This window comes from Camelus dromedarius, chromosome 3 (assembly GCF_036321535.1).
Source record: "Camelus dromedarius isolate mCamDro1 chromosome 3, mCamDro1.pat, whole genome shotgun sequence".
Lineage (NCBI taxonomy): Eukaryota > Metazoa > Chordata > Mammalia > Artiodactyla > Camelidae > Camelus > Camelus dromedarius.
Window position 1 is genome coordinate 78,991,059 of NC_087438.1, and position 24,818 is coordinate 79,015,876.

Here is a 24,818-nt window from a genome sequence, read left to right on the forward strand (position 1 = left end):
AAGGAGACACAGAAAAAGAGGTCAGTGGGAGGCTGCTGCCATAATCGAGGTGATAAATGTTAAGGACCCAAACTCAGGCCCCAGCAGAGGAGAAATACGGAGAGGCTGTGTGTGAGAGGAGCCAGAATCAACAGAAACTGGAGACAGGGTGATGTGAGGAAAAGAAAGAAAAAGGAGGGAGGAATAACTTTCAGGTTTCTGGCCTACACATCGATGCCATTCCAAAAAGAGGGACTCCTGGAGCCTGTACATATTTTGGAAAGACAATGAGTCCAAGTTTAGATGTGTTAAATTTGATGTGCCAAGGACACAGCCACCTGGAGAGGGCCAGTGGGCACTGGGTAACTAGTCTGGAGCTCAAAAGAGAGATCTGGACAGAACACAGAGACATGAAGCTCATGGGCATACAGGTGCTGAGTGAAGGCACGTAGCAGGTGAAATCACTCAAAGGTGTATACAGAAGAGAAAAAGACCTGGGAAACATCAGTACATAGGGGATGTCCGGAGGAAGACAAGGCCACAAAAGACTTTGTGAAAGAGCCTCTAGATAGGTATGAAGGGGAAAAATGTCCTCCACAAAATGCAAAGAACAATAGATACCCCCACAGGGTTGTCATGTGAATTACATAATGTCTGCATGTAAACAAAACATAATGTCCCCAGGACTAGCTACACAATAGGTAAACCATAAATGGTAAATTTCATCATCATTAATGTTACTACTTATAATAAAAATAATACAGGAGTTTTCCTTTGGTGTTTAGGTAGTTGTCTGTTTTTAATAATACCCCTTAACACAGATTAACTCTGAAAATTTGGTGTACAGTGTACAGTAGTCTGGGATGAAAGCTTTAAGTGAAAAATGCACGTGTTTATTTCAGATGATACATCTGAAACAGATGAAAATATGAAATTCTGATGTAAAAAATGCGTAGTTTAATAAATAAGTCTACTCTCTGTCTCTTCTGTAAGTGTATGTGGTCAGTTTATGGAAACAGCAAAGTGATCATACAAGGTGGAGAATAAAATTTAGAAGAATGAGAAACGTGAAGGATATTAGCCACCTGAGGAATGGCAAGAAGTAGCAAAGGAACTGTCTGTAAGTATGTGGCTGAGGAGTTCTGGAAGCATTTCCTCTAATCTAAGGTGCAAGGCACAGAACAAACAATAAATCTCCACCAAATAAATGTGCGAATGTGAGAGTCGGGCCAACTCAGCCAACTGTTCCAACTCTCCCCCTGGGCTTCCCAGAGGTACCACACATTCAATCTATAAAGTGGACCAAACCCTCTCTTCCCCAAAGTCTGCTCTTAAGCAGGGGAATGCCGTTATCATCCACCCAGACCAAGTCTCTGAGCTCTGCTCCCTCCCTCACCCCCAAATCACTACAACCTATCCATGGGACATTCTGACAGCATCCCATTCTCCACCGGAAGTCAGAGTAGCCCCTCTAAAACCCAAACCTCCCCCACATTCCTCTCCTGTTTAATGCCTCCAACGACTCCACACTGCTGCAGGAAAAATCCCAAACTGTTTGATGGCATAAAAGACCCTCCACAGTTCACCCCCAGCTTGTCCCCAATGAGCCCACCTATTCCCCGGTCATAATGATGCCTCTAAAGGCTCTTTGGAAACCCCATGACATTTCACACAGCCCTGCCTTTGTGAAGGGGTTTTCTTCCCCGCTCATCTTCCAGAACTCCACCTCAGACACACTTCCCCTCTGAAGCCTTCCTGACAACCACCCTTTCACACTACTATAGGTAGAAAGAAATCCCTGTGCTGCATCTCTCTGCTCTGCACATCAGATCATAATACCTACCACATTTTATTGCAATTACACGTATAAATGTGTGTCTTCCTTTGAAGTATTAACACTTTGAAAACAGAGCCACTTCTTAGTCACCTTTGCATCTTCCACATTTAGCAGAGTAGCCTGGCATATAGTAGGTGCTCAATAAATGTTTGTTTGCATTTATAGCTTATTTATTATTTATGTATTAGCATTAGCTATTTAGTATAGTAGGTTTTTTTATTTGATGATTTAGTTTAGTCAATAGTCTTTCATGACTGGAGTTTCAGTAAAGCAGTTCTGGAGAACTGATACCTTTTTTTACATTGATAAAATCGTGATTCTGGACTTCAAAAAAAACAGAAATTCCTAGATCTCTCTCAAAATATGATAACCACATCAAGATAAATTCATCCAGTGAGAACCATCTGGTTTCTCTAGATGACTTCTCTACTTCTGCCTGAATTACAATGATCTACACTGTGTTTAGGGACATTTAAAGGAGTTCTCTGGGAGTAAGTATAAAAATATACTGGAGTTTTAAGGAGACAACTATAAAACTCTACTGAGGGATATAAAAGAAAACTTGGACTACCTAAAAGCAAAATGGGCACAGGATGTAAACTAGTAATCACAAAAGAAACAGAACCACTCACGTAAGCAGTTCAAGGACTGTCATCGGACAAGGATTTAAAAGACTGATTATATCCGGCAATAGTTAAGTGGAGAGCAGGCACTCCCCACACACTGTCGGCAGGAATGTAATTCACAGAGCATCTTTGAGGGAAATTGACAATATTAAAAAAAAAAAAAGTAAATGTTTATATCCTTTAACCTATCACTCTCATTTCTAGAAATTAATCCTATAGAAACACTTGTGGAATGCAAAAAATACACGTAGACATACCTGTTTATGGGAGCACTGACTGTGACAGCAAAAAATTGAGAATAACCCTGTGACCATTACGTCGTTAGTTAAGTAACTTTTAGTTCATCTATGAATAGACCATAAATAGAATTCTATGCACCCACAACACGTTCTGAGATAGAAACATGCCTAATACGGTTGTGTAAAAGAAAATTACAGAATAATACCATTAAATGATTATTATAGAGTAACACTACAAAATTTCACTGAAAGTAATAATAACTATTTGTGAAAATTTTTCAAATTCGGGGTAGTATTAAGGTAGTACCTTCAAAAAATTCTATATGACCTGTGCTATTATTCACTTGTTTCTTAGAAATCAACCAATTTTTTATAAAAATGAATGTACTGGAGGAGAAAAATTATAGTATCCATGAAATCTTGAGTTCAGTACGTGAGTATGTTTTTCTGATACACTTGGAAAATAAATGCAGAATATTAAAATGAAACAAGTTCATCCCTATACCACCTAAAACCATGTCTTGTGTGTCACACACCACACTTTGGGAGTGAATGTGAGGACTGGCAGAGGCAACTAGCCAAACAGGGGAACTCCTTCACCAAACTGCTAACAATCTCCTGGGGGGCGGGGGTTGAATTAGAAAGAACTTTCATTTTCTCCATTACAGATGTCTGAGATATTTGGGTTTTTATAATGAGCGCATAGTGCCTTTGTACTCCAGAATCAATAAACATTTATTTTCAGGCTTCTCTGTCTTGGATTACCTGTCAGAGAAACAGGTATCACACTAACTAGACCTAAGACGATGTGAACAAACAGCAAACGAGTCACCTTCGAAGTGAGGCCCGCGCAGTGCTCTAGCCGCAAGGTGACAGCCGCCATCTACATGTCACAGGCGGACGGATGTGCGAGCCTGAAGGATGAGTCTGTGCACGTGGACGGCTTGGTAATGAAGTGACTGCCGCGCCGCCATCCACAGCATCAGCATCTCTGCCAGCCCCAGGCCCCGAAGTCACCAAGAAAATAAACCCCTGTCACCAACAGTGAGGATGTGCTGCCCAGAGCCAGACTGCTGTTTGGAGGGAATGAAAGCATTTACTGCTGCCCTGGAAGATCAATCTCCAGCGCTTGGGATGAGAGAATCAGAGTCTGCGCTGATGGAGAGATGGGAGAAAGGCTCAAAGGAGCAAGAGGAGAAACGGGCTGTGGACTGATTCTGTCCAAAGCCCTCCTCGCCCTGCACTGTGACCCCTGCACAGGGGAAAAAGAGACTGGCATCACTGACTCCTGCAAGCCCTCTCCCTCTCCACACAGACAACCCTGCTCCATTCTCTGCATCTCTAACCTGAGCTACTATGTTAAAAAACACTGCTGACGGCAGGGAGGGAGGATAGTTCCTCTTACTCTACCTGCAGCCATCTAAAACTCTTAGGCTATGGAGAGTCCCAAACCACTGTTATTATGTAAAAGCAAGCATTCTGATAAAATTGTACATGAATGCCACTGAAAAACATTTAACAACCTGAATTTCTTCCCATCTGGAGTGAACTTCTCTTTGTTATATGGCTAGACACCCACAGAAGTTAATGTATAAGACATTAGCAAGTGACCAAAGAATAGCATATGATAATGTCAAACACCTACAAAAGAGTGACAATTCCATAGTCAAAATGGAGATGCTAATATATACTGTAAAAATTGTCAGCTAAACAACATTCTGAGTAGCTAGTCTATGAAATTACACCTACATAATAATTTTAAAGTCTGTAAGTCTTGAAATATGTGATAAGGATCTGGTGATTTTTTTAAGTACAGTTTTTATGAAAATAAATAAATAAGAAAACAAATGACTAGAATAAGAGGCAGAAGGTTTTTTATAGTCTGTAGTCATCATACAAAAGTACTCTATTTTGTATCAGTGTCTAAATTAACCTGACACTGACATCCTTAAAAGCAGAGTCAAAAGAGATCCAATTCTTTCAAACATAAAATAAAATGTTAACCACTCTGATTTACTTGAGCACAAGAAGGCAGCCTCCAACATCCAGTCACCTCTGGTTCTCAGTTTAACTGCTTCCAGACAGGAAGGCAAATCCTAAAGGTTAACCACATTAGTGCTCTGGGTTACAAAAAATGTTACATGACTTTAAAAATCTTTAAATGAGATTATCCTCAAAAGACCAAAAAAAAGTGCTTTTCTTCTCTGAAAATGTTCTCTCATCACTAGAAAATTAAATGAGACACTGTCATCTTAGGGAGGCAAGTTAGAGGGGGTACTGAACTTGGAAAAAGGTTAAAACACTCTTTTTAACAAAATATAACATGTATAGTCAATGACCTTCAAATATTTTTCACTTGTTTTATTTTAAAAACCACTTTTAGAAAATGAACTAGAGCTTGACGACCATTCATCTGTTCCAACATTTATGAAACACCCTACTATGTACCTGGCTAAGAGTTTGGGATTCTAAACTGAATAATATCAAGACATATTGACTCTAATGTAGGAGACAGGTGAGCACATAAACAGTTACGATGCATCTAAATAAGTGACATAAAAATATAAGCGGTGAATTCATATTTATTGGGCACTTAGGATATACTAAACATCATGCTTTATATACATTATCTTAATTCTCTCATCTCTTTTTGACTAAGTACCATTACTGAACTATTACTGAATGTATTTTACAGATGAGGTAACTGATATAAACCGAGGTTAAGATACTGGACCAGGATTATTCAGCTATCAAGGGGCTAAGCCAGAACTGGACCCCAGGTCTCTTTGGCTCCGGTGCTGGAGTCGCGGGCTGGACTGGGAGGGAGTGGCAGGAAAGGGCGTGGGGGCGGGGCAGCAACGTCCTTGGATGCACATTGAGGTTCCTTGACCAGTGGCATCAGCATCATCTGGAAACACGTTAGAAATGCAAATTCTTAATCCCAAACCCACATTTACGGGACCAGAGACTCAGGGGATATGGCCTAGCAATCTGTATTTTAACAAGTTCTGCAGGTGACTCTGATACATACTAAGATAAGTGAAATAAGTCCATGGTTTACCTCTGTTCTCCCTTATGTTCCCTACCTGGGTTCTTTGCTTCCTGGAAGGAAGAGTCGATGTGGATTAATCAGACATGGAAACACTGGGTGGATCATATTTGCTTGAGGTGGAGTCACTCGGCACTAAAAGCTCAGCTCTCAGGCATGGCCCTCTCCCCTCTGTCTCTTACACCCGTGGATCCAGAGCAGAAAGTTCTCCTGACCAAATAAGTCCTGCCATCGCCACACTCTTTCACACGTCCTCACTTCCCTCTCCAGGAAAAAGAGAAGATCTTGGCTGGACCAAGATCTCTAAAGACCTAAGCACTAAAAATATTGTAGTATTTGACACATATAATGAAAGAAAAAATTTAAGTTTCTTCAAAGTGAAACAAAAACTAAATGCTTATAATAGAAATTTCTTTTTAGATTTTTCTAGGAATATTCAAAGGAGTTGACTTTTCTTCTCTTTGCCCCAGCTTTTCAAGGGTCCTAAGCACATACATAAAAGCACCTCAGCCTGGTCCTCCAGAAAAGAGCTGGGGTTATCAGGCAGCCTCCACCGGTTCTACTCTACACCAGGTGGACACCTCCAGGACAGGTAATGTGTGTGTTGGATGCTCCTCCCCTGGTGGCAAGATCAAAGATTTGGGTGTGAGCTTCAAGAGACAAAACAGAAAATGCTCACTATCTTGGGAAAGATGAACTCCAGGTGGTCCTGCTCAGCTTCCTGGAAGTTGGGTCCAAAGATATGGCAAATAATAAAGTAGGACTTTGCCTTCTAGTTGTAGGTCACTGCCTCCTTGTGTATTATATTTGTGTTTCTCAAAAACTAAATGGAGAGAAGCAATCAATTATGGGCATTCCTGGATCACATCACATGGTTCCAATTCCTCCATCACAAGCAGTAAACTTGATGCTCCAAATATCCAGCAGAAGTATAAAATAATATGGAACATAATTCATGCAAAAGAGCTTTGACTCTTTCAGAAGAAATCCATACACATAAACCCAGAGGATCCTCCTAATGATCCACACTGAAAAGCACACTTTTCACAGTGTCAAAGGTAGAGACCTGGTGACTTCTACACACTCCACTCTTCACCGTAAGAATAAGCGGTGATGCATTCTTCCTCCCTACAAAAGTGCTTTATCATTGTGTTATTTAGAACAGTTCCCAGAAGGATACATCCTTCCCTGTGCTGCTTGGCTAAGCCAAAAACAGCCGTGATGCTCAGTACGTACAGTCAAAAACAATTCTTGAAAGCTACTGAAAACATTCATCCAGAGCCACTCTACTGAGCGGCTTCCCAAAAGAAGTCTCTGTGCTCACCAAGCCAGTGCCACATACACAATGATGCCACACAAGGACCAACTGGCCACTCAAGTGTGTCCTGCATGCCTGCAGACACTTGCCACGTTCTGGGGTCTTTTTGACTCTCACAGGGGAGACACAGGCTCTGAAGCAGAGATGACTGATAGAGCTTGTAAGGATTGGCTGCCAGCCCACGGGCGATTGGATTTCTCCACTGCTTGAGCTGAAGGATCCTGCAGGAAGATTCTTCCAGGGTGTTCACTGCTATTTGAGGTTATATAATAGCAAATATCTGAATAAGTGATTATGTGAATTTCCTGCAAAACCATGAAAGCCCAATTCCTGGTCTAGGAGAGGGGAGGGGATGGGAGGATTTGAAGTTTCTGTCTTCAGCAGCTGACAGCTTATTATTAAGAAAGGCAAGGTGTCAAAGACTTGACATTTTTCGTTACCACTTTGGTTGACTTCATACACAAGCAAATGTGTTTGGCAGCCTTGTAATCAGAGCACAGGGACACCTGCCTGAGAGGAGAAACTGATTCAGGGAAGGGATTTATACTCCTAGCTCGGATGAGCCTGAGCTCATTTCAGAGGGGAAGCCAGTGGGCTGGAAAAGGACATGCCTCTGAAATGAGCTCAGGTTGACAGTATTTCTAGGCACGAGGAAAATGCTCACATTCTAGCGTGTTTGGGTATGTCAGCAGAGTGGACACTAGCATGGGCAGGAAAGCTGGACTCTGTCCAGGCTAGCTGTTGCAGGGTTGTTTGGGGTAAGGGGGTGGGGTGAGGAGGAGGGTCTGCAGTTCTCTGACAAGTTCACAGTTGGCTGAATACAGAGCTACTATATCCAGAGGCATCTGAGGCAGCCGCTGGGCCATCTCCACGTGTGCACAGTCAGCTGGAGAAATTTCCATAAGTAATCAATGACTCTTGACTCCACTGATTATGAAATACCATAAATTAGGCTCTCTTCCAGAAGACTTTCTGATTGGTCAGAAATCTGACCACTCCCAAACATTTTGTCTGTGTTACAGCTTTTGGAAAAGGGGTTTAGGGGAGTCTTATTTATACATAAAATGGAACTGAAGGGAAAAAACAAACTTGAACATCTTAATTGTCTGAAGATCAGTATGTGACAAATGTGTGATGGAACCTATCTATCCATCCATCTTAGAGTACGTTCCCATTTCCACAAGTATCGCGTATGTAACAATGGAGGTGCTGTCTCAATTGTTCTCACACTTGTCTCCTCTTCCTAGTGCCTCATTTTAAAAGAGTCACCGTACAGTTGGGATGCTTTCAGTTGCTGGTAACTGAAAATTCCAACTGAAACTACCACAGATGACACCAAAATGTGTTAACTTTAAATACAAGAAGTTCAGAAATCTGGCCATCCAATTCCCGTGATTCACTTGGCTTTGTTCTCTGTGTGTTGGCTTCGTCCTCCAGATGGCTGTGAGAGTTCTAACTTCATATCAGATGCAGTAAAGTCCATAAGCAGAAAGGTGTCACTTCTCCTGGTGGCTTCCACTTTGGAAGGAGGAAACATCTCCCAGAAGCCCCCATCCCCAGAAATCTCCCCTCACATCTCATTTACCAGACCTGGGTTGCTACCCCACACGTAAAGCAGCAGCGCACAGAAAGTTTGAGATTCCCAGTATTGTCAGAGACGGACTAGCATCCACCAGTAGGGCTGGAAGTGGAGACAGCTTTCCCTAAAGCACATGGAGAGACATGTGAGAGAAGGATGGAGGTCTCAACAAATAAATGGAGGCTCTGTTAGGAAGAAGAAAGGAGGGAAGCGGCTATCTGGTGGGCCAGCAGGAGTGCCGGCTATAGGCATTCACCAGCTGTCTTATACTCAGGGGAGAGCAACAGAAACATGTTCTGAGTGGTAAATCCATTATTCAACTCAGAGTCGAGTCCACTTCTAAGGGGAGGTTTACAAGTAAAGGTCTCTGAAAGTTAAGAGTCCCCTTCATCAGCGATTCCTGACCAGATTATCATAGAGCAGAGAGACCATCTGATCATGTCTAAGCATATGCAGCCTCTGCCACCATTAGGACCTATGGGGCCAGCATGTCCCAGAAAGCAAGCGTGAGCCCCTACAGGTGCCTCCAACAGCAGCCTGTGGAGGGTCCTACAAAGTAATTCCCACAAAAGCAATGGAGAAACAAGAGTGACTTAGCTAAAAGAAAGAAGATAAGGGAGCAAGCTGCTGCCTTCTAGAGTCTAAAAATATTAACTTGTCCTGCGTATTGCTATAGTTAAAAGCTGGGTACTCAGAGCAGAAGTTTCAAGCAAACAACATTCAGCTCAATATAAAATTGAAGTTATCAGCAACTAGAACTGCCCAACCATAGCGTGGGCTGCCATTCAAAGCAGAGAGGTCCTTTTCACTAAAGCAGCTCAAGTAAGGCTGGTGACAAGGAAACCTTTCCCAGGAGAAACACACTCAACGCATTTTAATAACAAGGTGACCCATTTTGACACCAAGCATTATGCTAATAACTTCTAATGCTCAACGAGTACTTGATTGCCATGTAGAACATGCATTTATTTAAAGTTTCTTAAACGTAAAAAACATTTTCCACTAAAATTTATAATCAGGAAGCCCCTTGCATTAATGAAGTTAGGACATGGGTTCATGTCCTCTGTGTGAGTGGGTTATGTACAAAATACTGGCCAAAACCAAACTCATCTTCCCCAAAGTCAGCACCGACTGTAGAATTCCCTACCTCACCACCATTCTCCGTGTCACCCAGGAATAAGCCCTTAGAGTCAGAGTTCCTTTCCTCTCCCTCCCCACCTACCCCCAACCAGTCAACAAGCCATGTGAATGTGCCCTCCAAGATGCCTCTTACATGGATTGCTTCCTGCCTTTCTCACTGGTCCCCCAGGATGGTTCAGGGGATAATTATCTGTCTGTAGAATGTATGCAATAACTCGCTAACTTGTTTCTGTGACCCAAATGCACTTCCTGAAGTACAGCTTCAATGACATTACTCATCTGCTCAAAAAATTCCATCAGGTAAGGACAGCCAAGCCTCCAGAGACACACAGTATCCAAGAATAGCAGGGTCTAATTAAGGTACCATCCACAATTCCAGAGTCAGGGGGCCTTCACAATGCCTGTCCGGTGGGATTTCGGGATGGCTGTAAACTACTGTAGGTCTGCCATCCTTCCCCCTTTCAAATAGAAGTGTAGAATAACTCCAGAATTATGTACAAAGTTAGGGGGCAAAAATCTTATCTCTTTAGTTCAGAGGACCAAGGAGGAGTCCATGGAGCTAATAGAAACTGCTGTGAATCACGTAGAGATTCTGAACTAAAAGCTGGGTTGAGTGACTGGATTCATGTTCAGACTGTTACCCTTGGAGAGAAGGTGATTGTGATCTATTGTGAAGAGATCATTGGAAAAGTAGACTGAGCAGAGATATTCCCAGGTATTGACAAAATTTCATTTCATATCCCTTTTCCTGAGCACACAGGAAGACCTCATTTCCCAGTCTCCCTTGCAGTTGGTTGGGGCAAAATGACTGGGTTCTAGCAAATAAGATGTTTGCAGAAGTAGGACACTTCTAAGCCTGGCTCTTAAAAACATCTTGCATGATCTTTCACTTCCCTCCGCTGCTTGCAGCAACCTAAGAGCGTTCCCAGCAGGTAAGCTCCAAGATGGGGGAGCCTCCATCAGCCTGAATCTCTGAGTACCTACAAAGAACCCACCATTGGATACCTTCCATGCCTGAGAAGTAATCCTTTTGACATTTGACAACAGTCAACATTTCAGAGTCAGTATAGCTGGTGCTGACTAGTCCATACACTAACACCAGCTGGCCATTTCATAAACTATGCTTTTGGTCAAGAAAGATACAGCAAAAAGGGTATAGCTGAAATTATCCTAATTCACCCAACATTCAGAAAAATTCTCCTGGGGTATCAGGGTCCTCTTACTATGAAAAGATAGCATGTGTTCATCATCATCTGTGTGTTTTACCTTAATCACCAAAAATTGCCATTCTTGACCAAAAATTAATTCCACCAAGCAGGAAGCTTTTCCTTACTTTAAAAAAAAATTAAAAAAAAAAAAAGCAGGGAATACCTTTTCCCTTAAATACCTGAGAAAATTTTTACTAAAAAAAAAAAAAAAATTTAAGTAGCTCAAGCTGTTAAAAAAAACTTTTTTTAAGGTAGCTCAACTTTAAAACTCAAAAGTAGTAATCCAAAATGAGGAGACTAGTTCCCATGTTATGTTGCCTTTAATTTTTAGTTTAAAGTGATGTGTTTTTAACATTGGCAAAATATCCTGTCTGCCTATGGAAGGGCGGAAATCTTCCTAACCTAAAAGATGACTACAACTTGAATAATAGCTATGACCTTTTCTGAAAGAGCACTGTTGTGTATTTTCAAGTAAACACTAAAACCAAAGAAAAAGCTAGTTACTTAGAGCACTAAGGTAGCAATTTATAGATTGAAGTGTCAGGCAACAGTTGTAATTTGCGACAGCACTGACTTCCCTCTGTGCTCATATGTGGTGGTCCTTTGAGGCCTCTTTGCAGTGCCCTTGGAATCTTAATACCCCATATTTCCAGAATAACATTATATTTAATACTTCATTTCAAACTTGCAAGTAGACAGACTTAATTCACATAGATAAAAACTGACCAAAGCAAGCAATGAATGAAACAAACAAACAAAAAAGAGTTAAGCACAGAAAAAGCCACAAGAATAGAGAAAAAGGAAGAAAGTAGGGAAAAGAGTAAGGCAAGGGAAGGTGGGTAAACAGAGAAACATATCAACATCCCTCAAGGTACCAGGAAAGGAAACAGGAAGAAAGGATAAACAACTGAGAATGGCCACATGGAATCAGTTGGGTGGGAACGGTCCTTGAGTCTGATGTTCTGTGAACAGTTACCATCTCAGGCTTTTGTTTCTATCTTATACCTGGAAGGACCAGAGAATTTGTGAGAAGGGAGGTTCTAAACACCATACCTACTCCTGTTTGATGCAGAAATCTTCTTAAACACCCCTGAAATATTTTCCTCTGGAACTGGAGAATGGGCAACCCAGCATCATTAAACTTCTGAAATTTCATAGGAGCCAGAGTAAGATTGATAATGATAGCCAGATATCAGTCTTCCTTCCTTCCTTCCCCCCTTCCTTTCTTTCATTCCCTCTTCCTTCCTTTCTTTCTGAATTCCAAGATGTAGGAGCAACACATGCTGTGTCTCCTCTCAACCAGGGAACTATTCTCAGCATAGTTACAGACTTCCAGATCTAGAAGTAGAAGTTGAACATGGTCAAAGAGAGGAGGATTAACAAAGAAATATGAAGTTTAGCAACTGGAAAATGAAAATACAAGACTGTTTCCATGGGAAACTAGATTTAAGGCAAGAGGTAGTTCTATCCTGGATAAAAGCCTTTGAAGTTTTAGCTGCTGTTAATAATCCCTCAGGGAACCTCAGAGATTACCCTTGGTCGCCCTCTCTTTTCAGCCTACAAATTCCCTGTAGATCCTTTTCTTTCAATCCTCACTCTACTGGGAAGGCTTAACTTTCCTTAGTGGCCAGATCAAATCAATTCACAAAAGCTCCCACATTCAGGAGAATGAATTCTACATTCTCCCAGTCTTGGGGTTTCACCCTACACCACAGTGATCACCAGAGAGAAAGAAATGGCAACCCAGATACACAAAAACACTGATTTTATTTTCACTGACACTAAGCAAGACAGGAGAGGTTACAGCACAAGAGAAGCTCTGGTATCTGGTATAGCATAAAAAGTCAATTTTCTCCTTTGTTTACAACTCCAAGGCTACCATCCCAGTGATCTCACTCTGACCACACCTCACAACCCTCCCAAATTCCTTTCCAGATCCTTTTCCAGTGCAGAGCCAGGCGGACCAAATGCTGTCCTTAGATAATCACTGTTTATTTACATTTGACTTGTCTCATTAAAATACCCGTTTTCAAGGAAGAGACCTCTAATCCCAGCAACCAGAGGCCCAGCAGGTACCATCTACTCTATGTTAAGACCTTTGTCCTACCTGGCCCCACTTTCAAGTATGTTCATATTTATCTCATCCTTAGAGTTAAAAGAATTCACATATACTTTAGCCTCCTCTTCCTTATCTTGATGAACTGAATATTTCAACCTAAGCTTAAAAACCCCGTACTATTGTCTACAAGATTACCTAACTCCTTTTTACAAGGCCTTTTACCAAAAACAAAACAGTAACATTTGAAGATCCACACACTACTATTGCTTCTATTCTAGCAGAACAGGCGTCCTCCTCCTCTTTGTCAGAATCTATCATTCTCCCGGACCAAACTCATCCAAGCATAGTTACACCATTGTCTTGAGATGGATGATGTCCAAGCTTCTATCTGTAGCACAGATCTTTCTTCTAAATGCCAGCCTCTATTTTCAGCTATTTATCTGACATGTCCCTGAACCATTCTGCTTAGCTTGGCTTCCCCGGGAAGAAGAGCCTGAGATGGAGATTTCCATGTGGATGGTTTTTTGGGGGCTGCTCTTAGGAACACCACCTGTGAAGGAGTGATGTCAGCAGGGCTGGGCAAGGAGAGGTTAAACTGTGATGCAGCCACTGCAAAGGCTCAGTCAATCCCACAGAAACCAGATGGTCCTTCAAATCTGTTCCAAACTGGGGCAAGGAAACTCAGACTTCATATTCCAAGATCTCCCTGCCATTGGAGGCTACCCCAAGGGAAGGAGCATAATCTTGAGGGAAGCAGTTCCCCTCCGGGAAATTCCCAGGGAGGAATTTAGCTATAAGCCATGGCAGCCAACTTCCCAGACAGCAGGGAAGACAAGTATCTAGCAGCTTTACCTCCTCCTGTGATCAGAGGCAACTGCTCCTGCCAAGACTGCGACTTCTTTCCTTACCTCATGCTATCTTGGCGTGAGGAGCCTAAAGTAACTAAGTGCAGTCAGAGATTAAAGTTTAACAGAGACTCTCTCTGTGTTTCCTGATGGAAACATGCTCTTCTGGGAACCAGGATTTCTATACCCAAGGAGCCCAGAGTTGCGGGACTAAGAAACACAAATTCCCCAGGTGGGTTACTGGGAAGTGATGGCAAGAGAGGTCATCTTCTATTTCTACCTGCCTGGTTTCCAGACTCATGTCTTCTACCTTCCCAGGACACAGGACCCTATGTTGGTGGTTGATTTAGAATGCACATTGCACACTAGGGGAGGACCCCATGCTTACAAGGTATTAGCTCAAAGTTGATGCCACAGCTGTGCCTTTCAAAGGCCATTCAGTTGCTCTGTTTGGCTGCAGCTTCTAGGTGGCATGGTATGTTAGGGCTGGAAGTGCGGGACATGATGGGAAGAGTGGAGCCCATGGTCAGGGGCCCGTTGCTGCACTTCCTTGGCTGCAAATAGGTCCAGGTGGCACATCACAGTAACATATCCAAACTGAACACATCATCCTCCCTATCCCCACTCCCAATCCACCCCACATCCTGTGTTTCCTATCTTGTAACAAGCAGACTGCCATGCTGCCCAAACGGGATGTTCCTAGGCAAGCCGTGCCACTGCCTGAATAGCCCTGGCACTGCCCCCTCTCTGGCACATGGTTCTGTATCCCAGAATATACTCAAAGCATCCTCCTGGAGCAGCAGTCTACTCCAAGATAAGTAGTTTTTAATAGCCTTACTATATAGAAATAACAAATATGTTACAAAGTAGAACAAGAAATCAGATGAATTTTCAAAAAACATAGACAACTTCAAATAAACATGATGCTTTAGCAGACTGATTTGGACTGAATGCCCAGAATCCTGGAGAAACGTGTTCACGGTCCTATAACCTTAGAAATTACTTAAGAGAGGGAAGCAATGCTTTGGGAATGTGCCCAGAGTAATAATTAGGAGATTTGAAATTGAGAACTGGATTTCCAATTGATGATTTAATTTAGTTAAGACATTGAGAAACTTAATTCCTCCATTTCCTCATCTATAACCCTACCTACAAATATCTGTTCAGTGTCTGCTCTTAGATGTCTCAAGGCACTGCAAACTCAACATGTCCAAAACCTATGTATAATTTTTCTCCACAATCCAGTCCTTTTCCAGTATTTCCAATCCCTGCAAATGACACTACCACCCATTCAAAAACCTAAGAATTCTCCTTGACACCAATTTCTTTTTCAACTCCTATATTAAATCTCTAACCATGCCCTGCTGATTTTACTTCCTAAAATCAGGATAGATGGCTCTAGAACTCATCCATTCCTGTCCATCTCCTCCACCACCACCAACACCCCACCCCAACCCACTTCTTATCTGGACCAATGCAGGATCCTCCCAACTGTTCTACCTACATGTACTCTGCCCCTACGCCATTCTCCGGAGATTCTGGGCATTTCGTCCAAATGCCCCTCACCTCAACAAACACACATCAATTGTCCCCATTCTACCACTACTGCCTCCTATTTAACATGACCTAAGAGGCAAGACATGGCCAGGTCTCTGCTTCCCTCTCCAGCCTAGTCTGAAATCAAGCTCTCACTCACTCTGCCCTCTGGAAATGCTCCTCTATTATGGGCTGAATTGTGCACCCCTCACCCCACCCGCTGACCTACAGAAAATTCATACGTTAAATTCCTAACCACCAGTACCTTAGAATTCACTTGTATTTGGAGACAGGGTTTTCAAAGGAGTAACTAAGGTAAAATGAGGTTACATGGGTGGGCCCGAATCCACCCTGACTGGTATCCTTGTAAGAAGAGGAAATCAATAGACAGGCACATACAGAAGAAAGACCTTGTGAAGATACAGAGAGGATGGCCATCTAAAGCCAAGGAGAGAGGCTCAGAAGAAACCACCACGGCCGACACCCTGATCTCTGGCTTCCAGCCCCCAGAACTGTGAGAAGTAAATGTCTGTTGGTTAAGCCACTCGGTCTATGATACTTGATTACAGTGGGCCTAGCAAACTTCCTCCCTAAACAAAATTCCTAAACCATATCAAAAATAATAGCTACCAGTTTCTGGGCACCTGCCCCATGCCGGGGTCTGCCCTTGACCCTTTTCTCATCATTTTATTTTACTCTGACAAGAACTATCATCACTAATGAGAATGAACTGAGAAATTCACATATTTGTAAAGTATGAGTGTAATAAAAATTCAATCTCCTTTTAAGTGAAAGCTGAAGAGAGGTTCTCAGCCACAGCTGGTGGAACCCACCATAAGAATCTGCCATGAAGGCTGTGAAGGAAAGAGGATGGAAGGAGTGATGGAGAGGTCTTGCCTTGGGGAAGCTCTGGGATCTAGCTAATGTTCCCCAGTCCTCCCTCCATCCTGCAATTCCTGTGTATCTGAAGGCAGGTCCTCAGTGAATGGACAGCTAAGTGGCTGTGTAAAGCCATCAGAGAGAAAGATGTCAAATATGTCAGAGCTACAGAGCCTCTGTAGGTGCACTTACATCCATTCACGTCCTTCTGAATCTGCCTGGGAAAGTAATGACTGCTTTAAGGTTTAGAGCCATGTCAGCCTAGGTCTGAATACAACTTCTATCTTCTTCTATTTGGGAAAGCCATTTAAATTCTTTAAAACCAAGTTTCCTCATTCATAAAATAAGGCAAGTAAGTATAACAATTTTATGATAGGGATATTATAAGAACTCAATGAGACAATATGTGTAAAGCACTTATGTAATACCAGCAAAGAGGAGGCTTAAATAGTATCCCATTAATTTAATGAGAAAGCATGCCTTCACATGGGGACTGTCTATGAAATTAAGCATAAGGTCTTACCTGTTTGAGGTATGATCTTGTAATGGACATTGTCAGGGCTCCTCCCAGCTCCCCTCAGGCTCCTTTCACTTTTCTGAGTCCCCTCCCCAGGCCACTGTGTTCTTTGGCCTCTGACAGCCTCATCTGTGCCTCTCTTGGGCGATACCTCAGGCCACTGGAGCCTGATGGATGACAGGTACACAAGTATGAAAGCCCAGCTCTCTTGCTGTGTGTGAGGATAAACTCTAAGTTCCCTAATGGGATCGAAATGAGGGTGAATCTTTGCCTGAAATGTCATCCTTGCTTGACTCTTCCACTTACCCATCCTGCCTCTCCACCCCCTCAATTCCTCAATAAATTCCCCCTGGGATCATTTCATCAATATATCTCTTTCACAAGGACCCCAATCTCAGGGTCTGCTTCTGGGGAGTGCACCCCAAGAAAGATCCCATCCTCCTGGTACTAGCAGGAAGACTGACAGCCTTTTCAAAGGTCCAGCTCTAAATCCTGCAGAAGAGGCAGGATGCAGGGCTTGGAGAAATGGGGTCCAGGTGTTTAGCCTCTCAATATGCAGGATGCTGGTCCTTCACCAACACAACTAGTGAAAAAAGATATGGGTCAAAATACTCTCTTTTGAAATCATCACATTTGAAATTGGAAATTTGAGAAATAGATGTCCTTATCCTTTTGACTTCTTTTTCTGAGACTTAGTGCTTCCATCTGTGAAGCTTTTCTACTAATAAGTTTCACACAGAGTTTACAGGGATGCCTGTAATTGCATCTTAACCAAAATATTTTTAAGTTAGTGTATTTTCTTTCTACAATATCATCTCCTCCCACTTAGCCCATTGTCATAAAAGATGCTGCAAGAAATCCCAGCCAGCATGTGGCCAGCTAGAGCACAGAGGCAGTCATGCCATTAAACCTCAGGGTCTCTATGTAAGGGGTCTCTACTATGACAGGGACAGAGACCACCAAGGTCTTTACCATCACAGACACAGTGACCACCAAGGGGGCCATTCTTTCTTCCCACTGGTCTGTTCAAGTTCAACAAATGCTTATTGAATACTCTCTGTGCTACAAGCACTCTGCTATCTGCAGTGACCAGTGAAACTGATAAGTTTTTGCCCTTGTGGAATTAAAGATAAAAATTAACGAAAGAAACATATAATTGCTAACTACTCTAAATGCCAAGGAAAAAGCCCAGGGTGCCAGGAGGGCATATCACAGGGGATCTGCTCTATGGGAGTGAGTGAAAGAAAGTACTCAGGACAAAGTCAGGAGAAGAGGAGTGGGGAGGGAAAGAGGTGAAAGAGCACAGAAGGAATCTTGTGCAAAGATCCTGAGGCAGAGACAGGACTGGAGCACAAAATCAAACGAAGGTGGTGGGAAGTGGCACTGGAGAAGTGACGTGGAGTCAAGTACCCCCTACCTCTGCAATGCATGATCCCATCCTCCCCAGCATGTGAGCCTGGTCTCTGAAATCTAGTGCTTTCCATCTAGGCCCCGCCTGGTTTCAACCATATCCAATTTTTGATATTACCTAAGATTGTTTTTTATTGTGAATTGATACAAGCGTATGGAGCTCTGATGGTGGAAGTGAGCTCGTAACAGGGAGGGCAGAGGCTTTCAGCACAATATGCAGTAGTCAAATCATCAACAATCATTTTCTAGGGATAGTGATTAGGGGTCCGAGTTGAGCTGTGAACTGTGCTCCCTCCTTTCCTAGAGTAAATAACATAAATGCTCCAGCAAGACTCTTCTGGCTTGCTGGTAAACCCAGATCAGAACACTACTCATCAAGAGACCTCTAAGCACCAGATTCCTTTTTTAATGTCATGTGCAGCATTCAGCATTACTGCTAAAAAAAAAACGCAACTTTGCCAAGAATAACCAACATAAATGTGAAGGACTCTCTTTACAGTGACTAATGTCTGCGATGATGAAGGAAGCTCAAGGGAAAAGAGCCTCAGCGGCAGGCCTGCAGAGATGAAAGCCAGCTGAGGAGAGGCGCGGACCTTGAGATTTAGCGCTCTTGAAAGGCTGTGTTATCTTTTCACTCCAGTCAGTTTAAAATCCTCACGTTGTGTTTCAGGGACAGGGATGCTAATGAGTCCAGTGAAACAAGTCACAAAAACCCAATGGAACCAAGGCAGCCCTTTGTCCGGACCCCACAGTTGCCCTGTCCCCCGCCATTCTTCTGCTTGAACCCCACCAGCACAGCCAGCTAGACCTGGACCACCAGAGGGGAAGTTCAAAATTAATGAAGATTTCTATTTTACAAATAACTGTGCTGCTCAAGAGATGGGGGAAAAGAAGACAAAACAAAAACTGTATGAAGAATTCACTAGAAGTTTAAAAAAAATAAAATTAAACAAAAGAAGGGCGGAGGCTTTTTCAATCCCAAAAGGAAGGCAGTAGAGATTCACTTGAGGCTCGGATCACTTAACCTTTATTTTGAACCAAAACTGCTCCTTTTTACCAGGGGTTTAAAAAGCAGCTTATAAAGAGGGGAGATAAGCCTCAATTATTACTAATTCACAGTGTGTTTCATGAGACTTTCCCATGATGAGACACACACTGCAGCTCACCCTCGATCTTCAATGAAGGGAGTATCCAGCTAGGGGGTTCCCCAGGCTCCTTAGCAACCGCTCACTCAGCCATTTAGCTGAGCCCTTTCTTATCATTGCCCACAGCCATGGCCAACCGAGCCCGGGCAGAGCTCGCCGAGGAGACCCGCCAGCTACATTCTGGACGGCTCTGCTGGGATAACTGGTTCACTCAGCCACAGTGATGCTTTCCCTCCCACCCTGCCAACAACCCAGAATCACTTGAAGAGTGGGATTCAGAGGGGACACCCCCCAAAGTGCACGTGGTACCGCATGCAGAGGGTTAAGACAAATCAGGCAGCAGGTCAAAAAAATATGTGTACGCTTTCCCACATTCTCGGAGCTTGACTGGGGCTCCATGCTCCCAGAGAAAGTAAATTTAGAAGAAATCGTGCACTTTCTCGATCTGACAACAGGGCAACTAATAGAAGACGATGACAAAAGTAAGAGCAGCAGCTGAAGTATGTCAGGGCAAACTGTGCCTGAGGTCAATGGTTTAAAATAAAACTTGGAAAAAAAAAAAGGAAAAATAGCCTGCTTAGCCTGAGCAAGGCTCTAAGCAGGAACTTGACCTTGTTAAGTTCACACAGGGGCAGCCTCTGGAGCATCAATATTGATATCATAATCCCCACCTACTGAGCACCACCAGTATACCAAGTACTGGTTAAAATGCTCTATCTGCCTGCTATCATCTATTTCTTATGATAACCCCACAGGGTTGGTACTTTCATTACCCCCACATCACAGGTGAGGAAACTGAGGTTCAGAAAGTTCAAGTAAGTTACTCCAGGTCACACGGCGAGAAAGTGTAGACCTTCAAACCCAAGACTGCCTGCCTCCAACCAGTGCCACATCCTGTTCGTCTCTGCAGCCCAGCCCCTGGGACAGAATGTCAGCAAACAACATGGAACCCAAGTGACACATCCCCAGCTGCCTCCAGCTAACATAACGAGAACCCCAGGTGAGTTTCCAATGCCCACCTGCTGGTCGTGGCAATAATCAAGGGAGAGGGGTCATGAGGCCCCTTCTGTTCAAAGAGTAGATCTAAGCTAAGCAACCCCCAGATCCTTTGGTGGAGCAGAAGGACAGACTCCCAGGGTGGGGCCAGCCTCCAGCTGTCACATCCACAGAGCAAGGTGTTCCTGAAGGCCAGGGCAGATGTGACAATGTGAAGGGAGAAATGAGAATCCCTCTGAGAGGAGACTTACCCTCCACTGCAGGTGGGTGTGAAGGAAGCACATAAAGCCAGCTGAGCTGAAGAGGGACAGACTGCAGGAGGCCAAAACTCCAGTCACGACCACTCACCACCAGAGCTCCCAGCAGGTGCAGCGTCAGGTAGCACAGACGGGGCCCTGAAAGGCCAACGAGACACAGCAGCTGAGGCCTGGCCTCAGAGGTGCTCAACAGATGCCTGCTGGAGAATGAACAAGGCAGGAGATTAAGAGGGACAGACAGCTGAGTGTAAAATAAACAAGCTACCAGGATGTACAATGCAGCACAGGGAACATAGCCAATATTTTACAACAACTATAAATGAACTATAACCTTTTTAAATTGTGATGCACTATGTTATACACCTAAAACTTCTATAATACTTATATAATATTGTACATCAACTATACCTCAATTTTTTAAACGTTCAGTTCTGTTTAAAAAAAAAAAAAACCACGAACAAGTTGCAAAAAAGACCTCAGACCCGGGTGTGTCTGCTTCAAAACACCAACACCACAAGGCGGACTGTTGGAATTTGTCTGGCCTACAGAGGGAATTTGGGGCCAGGTTTCCAGATGGGGACTGGGTCTAGAAAATGGCAGTATTTTTAGAAAAGTGAGAGATGAAAAACTGGAGGTGCCTCACCCAAGCTCAGGCAGGTCAAAGAGAGAAACACGGTAAGAAGGCCAACCTCCAGGTTCCTCCTCCTTAGCATCTCATCCCCACAGGGTTTCCACCCGTGCCTAAACACAGAGTCACCTGGGACACTTGTTTTAAAAACACAGATTCCTGGCCCTCATTCGGCATTTACTGAATTCGAGTCTCCAGGGAGCGGAGGAGCATGTATATTTCTCATAAGGACTGCAGGACCGTTTAAGAGCAGTCATGTCGGGGAACCACAGCAAGAGTCCAGACCCTTCTTACAATGGCCTTTCTGACATGAGACTCACCAGTGCAACAATTTTGAAAGCTATTTCCTAGCTCAAATGACTATCTAGCGGTTTCAGGTTAAAAAAAAAAAAGTTAAAATTAAATACAATGGGAAAATCATCTTTTGAGCAAAGAATAGGAATTAAGTGAAAATGGACCACTTAGCAATTATTTTCAAAAACCAGATAATTTTGATTAAAACTGCCAGCACAGCAGAAGCTGAAGGCGTGTTCCCTTGCATCTGTCGTGCTAATAAATGTGCTAATAATAAGACTTATTTGGAATTCAAACAAAAGTCAAAGAATAAGCTCACTGGAGACCTGGATGTATTTTTTAGAGACTGTGCTTTCCTTAGGAACTTTAGACTTGAAATTAGGAATCATAAGTGAATCTTCTGAGTAAATAACTGAGAAAGGTCTTGATCCCAGTCCACCTCTTAGAAGTCTGCATCCTCCCGACCCCATTCGGTGGTAGACATGAGATTCTCCTCTTTGCGTCTGCTGGCTGGCCTGCTGGCAGGCCTGCAGGAGGCTGGGTGAGGGAGTGGCTGAGGACATGGCTTTGGAAACAGGCAGACCTGGATGGGTTCAAGTCCTGCTTCCATAACTACGTGTCCTTGGGCAAGTCATTTAAACTCTCTGGGTCTTGATTTCACCACCTATAAATGAGGGTGATAATGAAACCTTACTCCTAGGGTCGTTACGAGTATGAAATGAAGAAAGGTAGTACGCTATCTGCACGTCATCAAAGCTCCATAAGTATCAGACAGTTTCATTACCATTTTTATTGTGAAGTCTTAGTGTTACTCAACTTTTTAAGTAGCACTGGCCTCATGTGGTCACCCTCTGCTAAAATACTTTCTCTTCCTGGCTTCAGAATTTGCCTGCCTGCAGACCTGACATCTCAATTTTCATCCAGAGCTGGTAGTATCATCCACATCAGCATCACAGCTTTTTAAAAAAATCTCTTTTCAGGCCAAAAGTTGCTCTGATTTGCCCCATAATAAATCTGTGCTCCTGATGGGGAATGGACTGGATTTTCCCATGTTTAACTATGCTGAAAAGTCAGACCCTATAGCTCTATGTACATTCCCTGTAGTGGGATTCCCTCATTCACCATTTAGCCAAGTCTTACTTTTCCTTGAAAATCCCCTATGTGAGGCCTTTTGGGAATTCCCAGTGGACCTAACCTGTGATGGGGTCGCACTTCACCAACGACCTAAATTCAGCATTCATTCATTCATTCATTCTCTCAACAAAGATTTACCAAATGCCTACCAGCTGCGACACTGCTTTCATCTGTATCTCTCATCTGGCATTCTCTTGTGATTAATAATATAATTATTATTATATTATGTTATTCTGTCTCCACACCAAATTTTAACTCCCTTACCATCAGAGACCATGCTGAATCCCTCCCTAAGTCCCTAGTGCCTAGCAAGTGCTTTCCACACAGCAGACTTCCAGGAAAAGATTCTGCATTGACCATGATACAGATCCTTATCCATGTGGGGCAGTTTCCCTCACAGTAGAGAAGATACAGTGCTCAACCAGCTTGTATGGGCTTGATAGCGAGATATAAGACCTTAAGGTAAGTCCCTTTGTCTCTGAGATACCCTCAAGCCTTAAGACTCAGAGCAACTTAAATTCATGTCCTTCTAAAGCTTTGTCACTTCACCCTGGGCCTCAGAATTTCCCCTAAGGATGCTGCTTTCTCGGTATTCCAACATAGAGGAAAGCCAAGGAACAAAGAGACCTGTATATACTCAGACAATGGTTTCTGCATCTTCCTAGTGAAATCACATTTTCTGTTTTATTTTATTTAAAAATTCAAAAGCATTCTGCTGCTAATCTTATCCACCTCCCATCTCATCCTTTATCCTCTCCTTCCCTCCAAGAAAAGACAAATAAAAACATCCTGAGATCAAGCTGATTCCAATCAGCACCACTTTCCCCATTCCCTGGAGAACAAGGAACTCAGGAGTTGGCCTGCTACCAAAGATGAGAAAATTACAAAAGTAAAAAGACCAATATCTGTCCTGAAGCAGACTGAAAATCCCCTGCACACCTGATTTGTTTCACTTTTCCTCTGGATAATGTGGCATCATGGAGACACAAGTTTTTCCTCCATTAATAATTTCTGCCTTCAAAGGCAATTCATAAAAGATAAAATAAAAAAATTTTAAAGCAGTCCATACATCTTGGGTGATGGGAGTTTCATTAAGACATATTTGTTACTGAGATCTAACATCATAAATACTATTTGAATTCCTTCATCAACTTTCCTATACCCCTAAAATGCAAAAGTTACTGTATTTCCTTCTTCAGTCACAGATATCTTCCAAGATGTTTTAAGTTGGTGAATAAATTATTGCAGAAGTTATCTGAATTGTGCAGCCACATTGGAGACCAAAGTGAGTGTCTTTGAAGCCACTGGTTTTCACACCATCGTGTGAGGGCACACTGTACCCATTGCCCTGCTCACAGCCGTGTCCTTGGCAACTGTGGGTCCTAAGGCGGAGAGAACAACGGTGTGGGTGGACTTCTACAAAGTCATCACCACGAGTGGAGAAGCAAAGTACAGGTTGCACTCAAGGTGGGTGAAAAGCATATTTGGACTCCAAGTACAGCACAGTTCATGTCATAAAATATTACTGTGATGTTCTCAGACAACCATTGATGCATTTGATTCCCACTCTAAGCTGCCCAAAAAGGCAATGATGAGAAAGTCTAGCACTTAGCTTGGGTACAAAAAAATGCAAGAAAATCACAGGAAGTTTATAGTTCCTCAACTTGCTGGCTGTTCCATACTCAAGGAACATGAGCTTCCATTTCTATTTCTATTCAAACAAATTAAGCCATGGACTCCAGTTCCTGCCACTGGAGCCATCTTATTGCTTCACAGCCTCTTTCTGCTTCTCTTGATTTAAAGTCTTGTGAGGGGTGAAGTGGATCAGAAGACCTACTACTCCCCTCAAAGAAATAATCTTGCAGAGAAAGCAAATAGAACTCTTGGACATTTTTCTAAAACTTAAATGAGCACTTGACGCTGGGAACAAAATAACTATTCTTACTGTTCTTTCCCAATTAATGTCCTCTTGTCTCGTTTGGTAGTGAAACATATAATGTGATTTTAAAGCCATGAACTAGATACAATGTCTCTAAATTTAATAACTGGGCTCCACAAGCAAAACACTAAGGGAAAAGTAACAATTTTTTTAAATTGCCCTGCAGTTAGAGTCTGCTCTTTTCACCAGTTCTCTCTGGTTGGG

General features: G+C 42.9%; 1 long non-coding RNA gene across 1 annotated transcript in view; it reads right to left on the bottom strand.

Annotated features, from left to right (window-relative positions):
• Window positions 1-24,818, bottom strand: part of LOC105095374 (uncharacterized) — a 399,959-nt gene that overhangs the window by 340,141 nt on the left and 35,000 nt on the right. Inside the window, exon 2 of the long non-coding RNA XR_837744.3 lies at window positions 20,614-20,819. This is a non-coding gene — a long non-coding RNA (uncharacterized LOC105095374). The remainder of the gene's footprint in view (window positions 1-20,613; window positions 20,820-24,818) is intronic.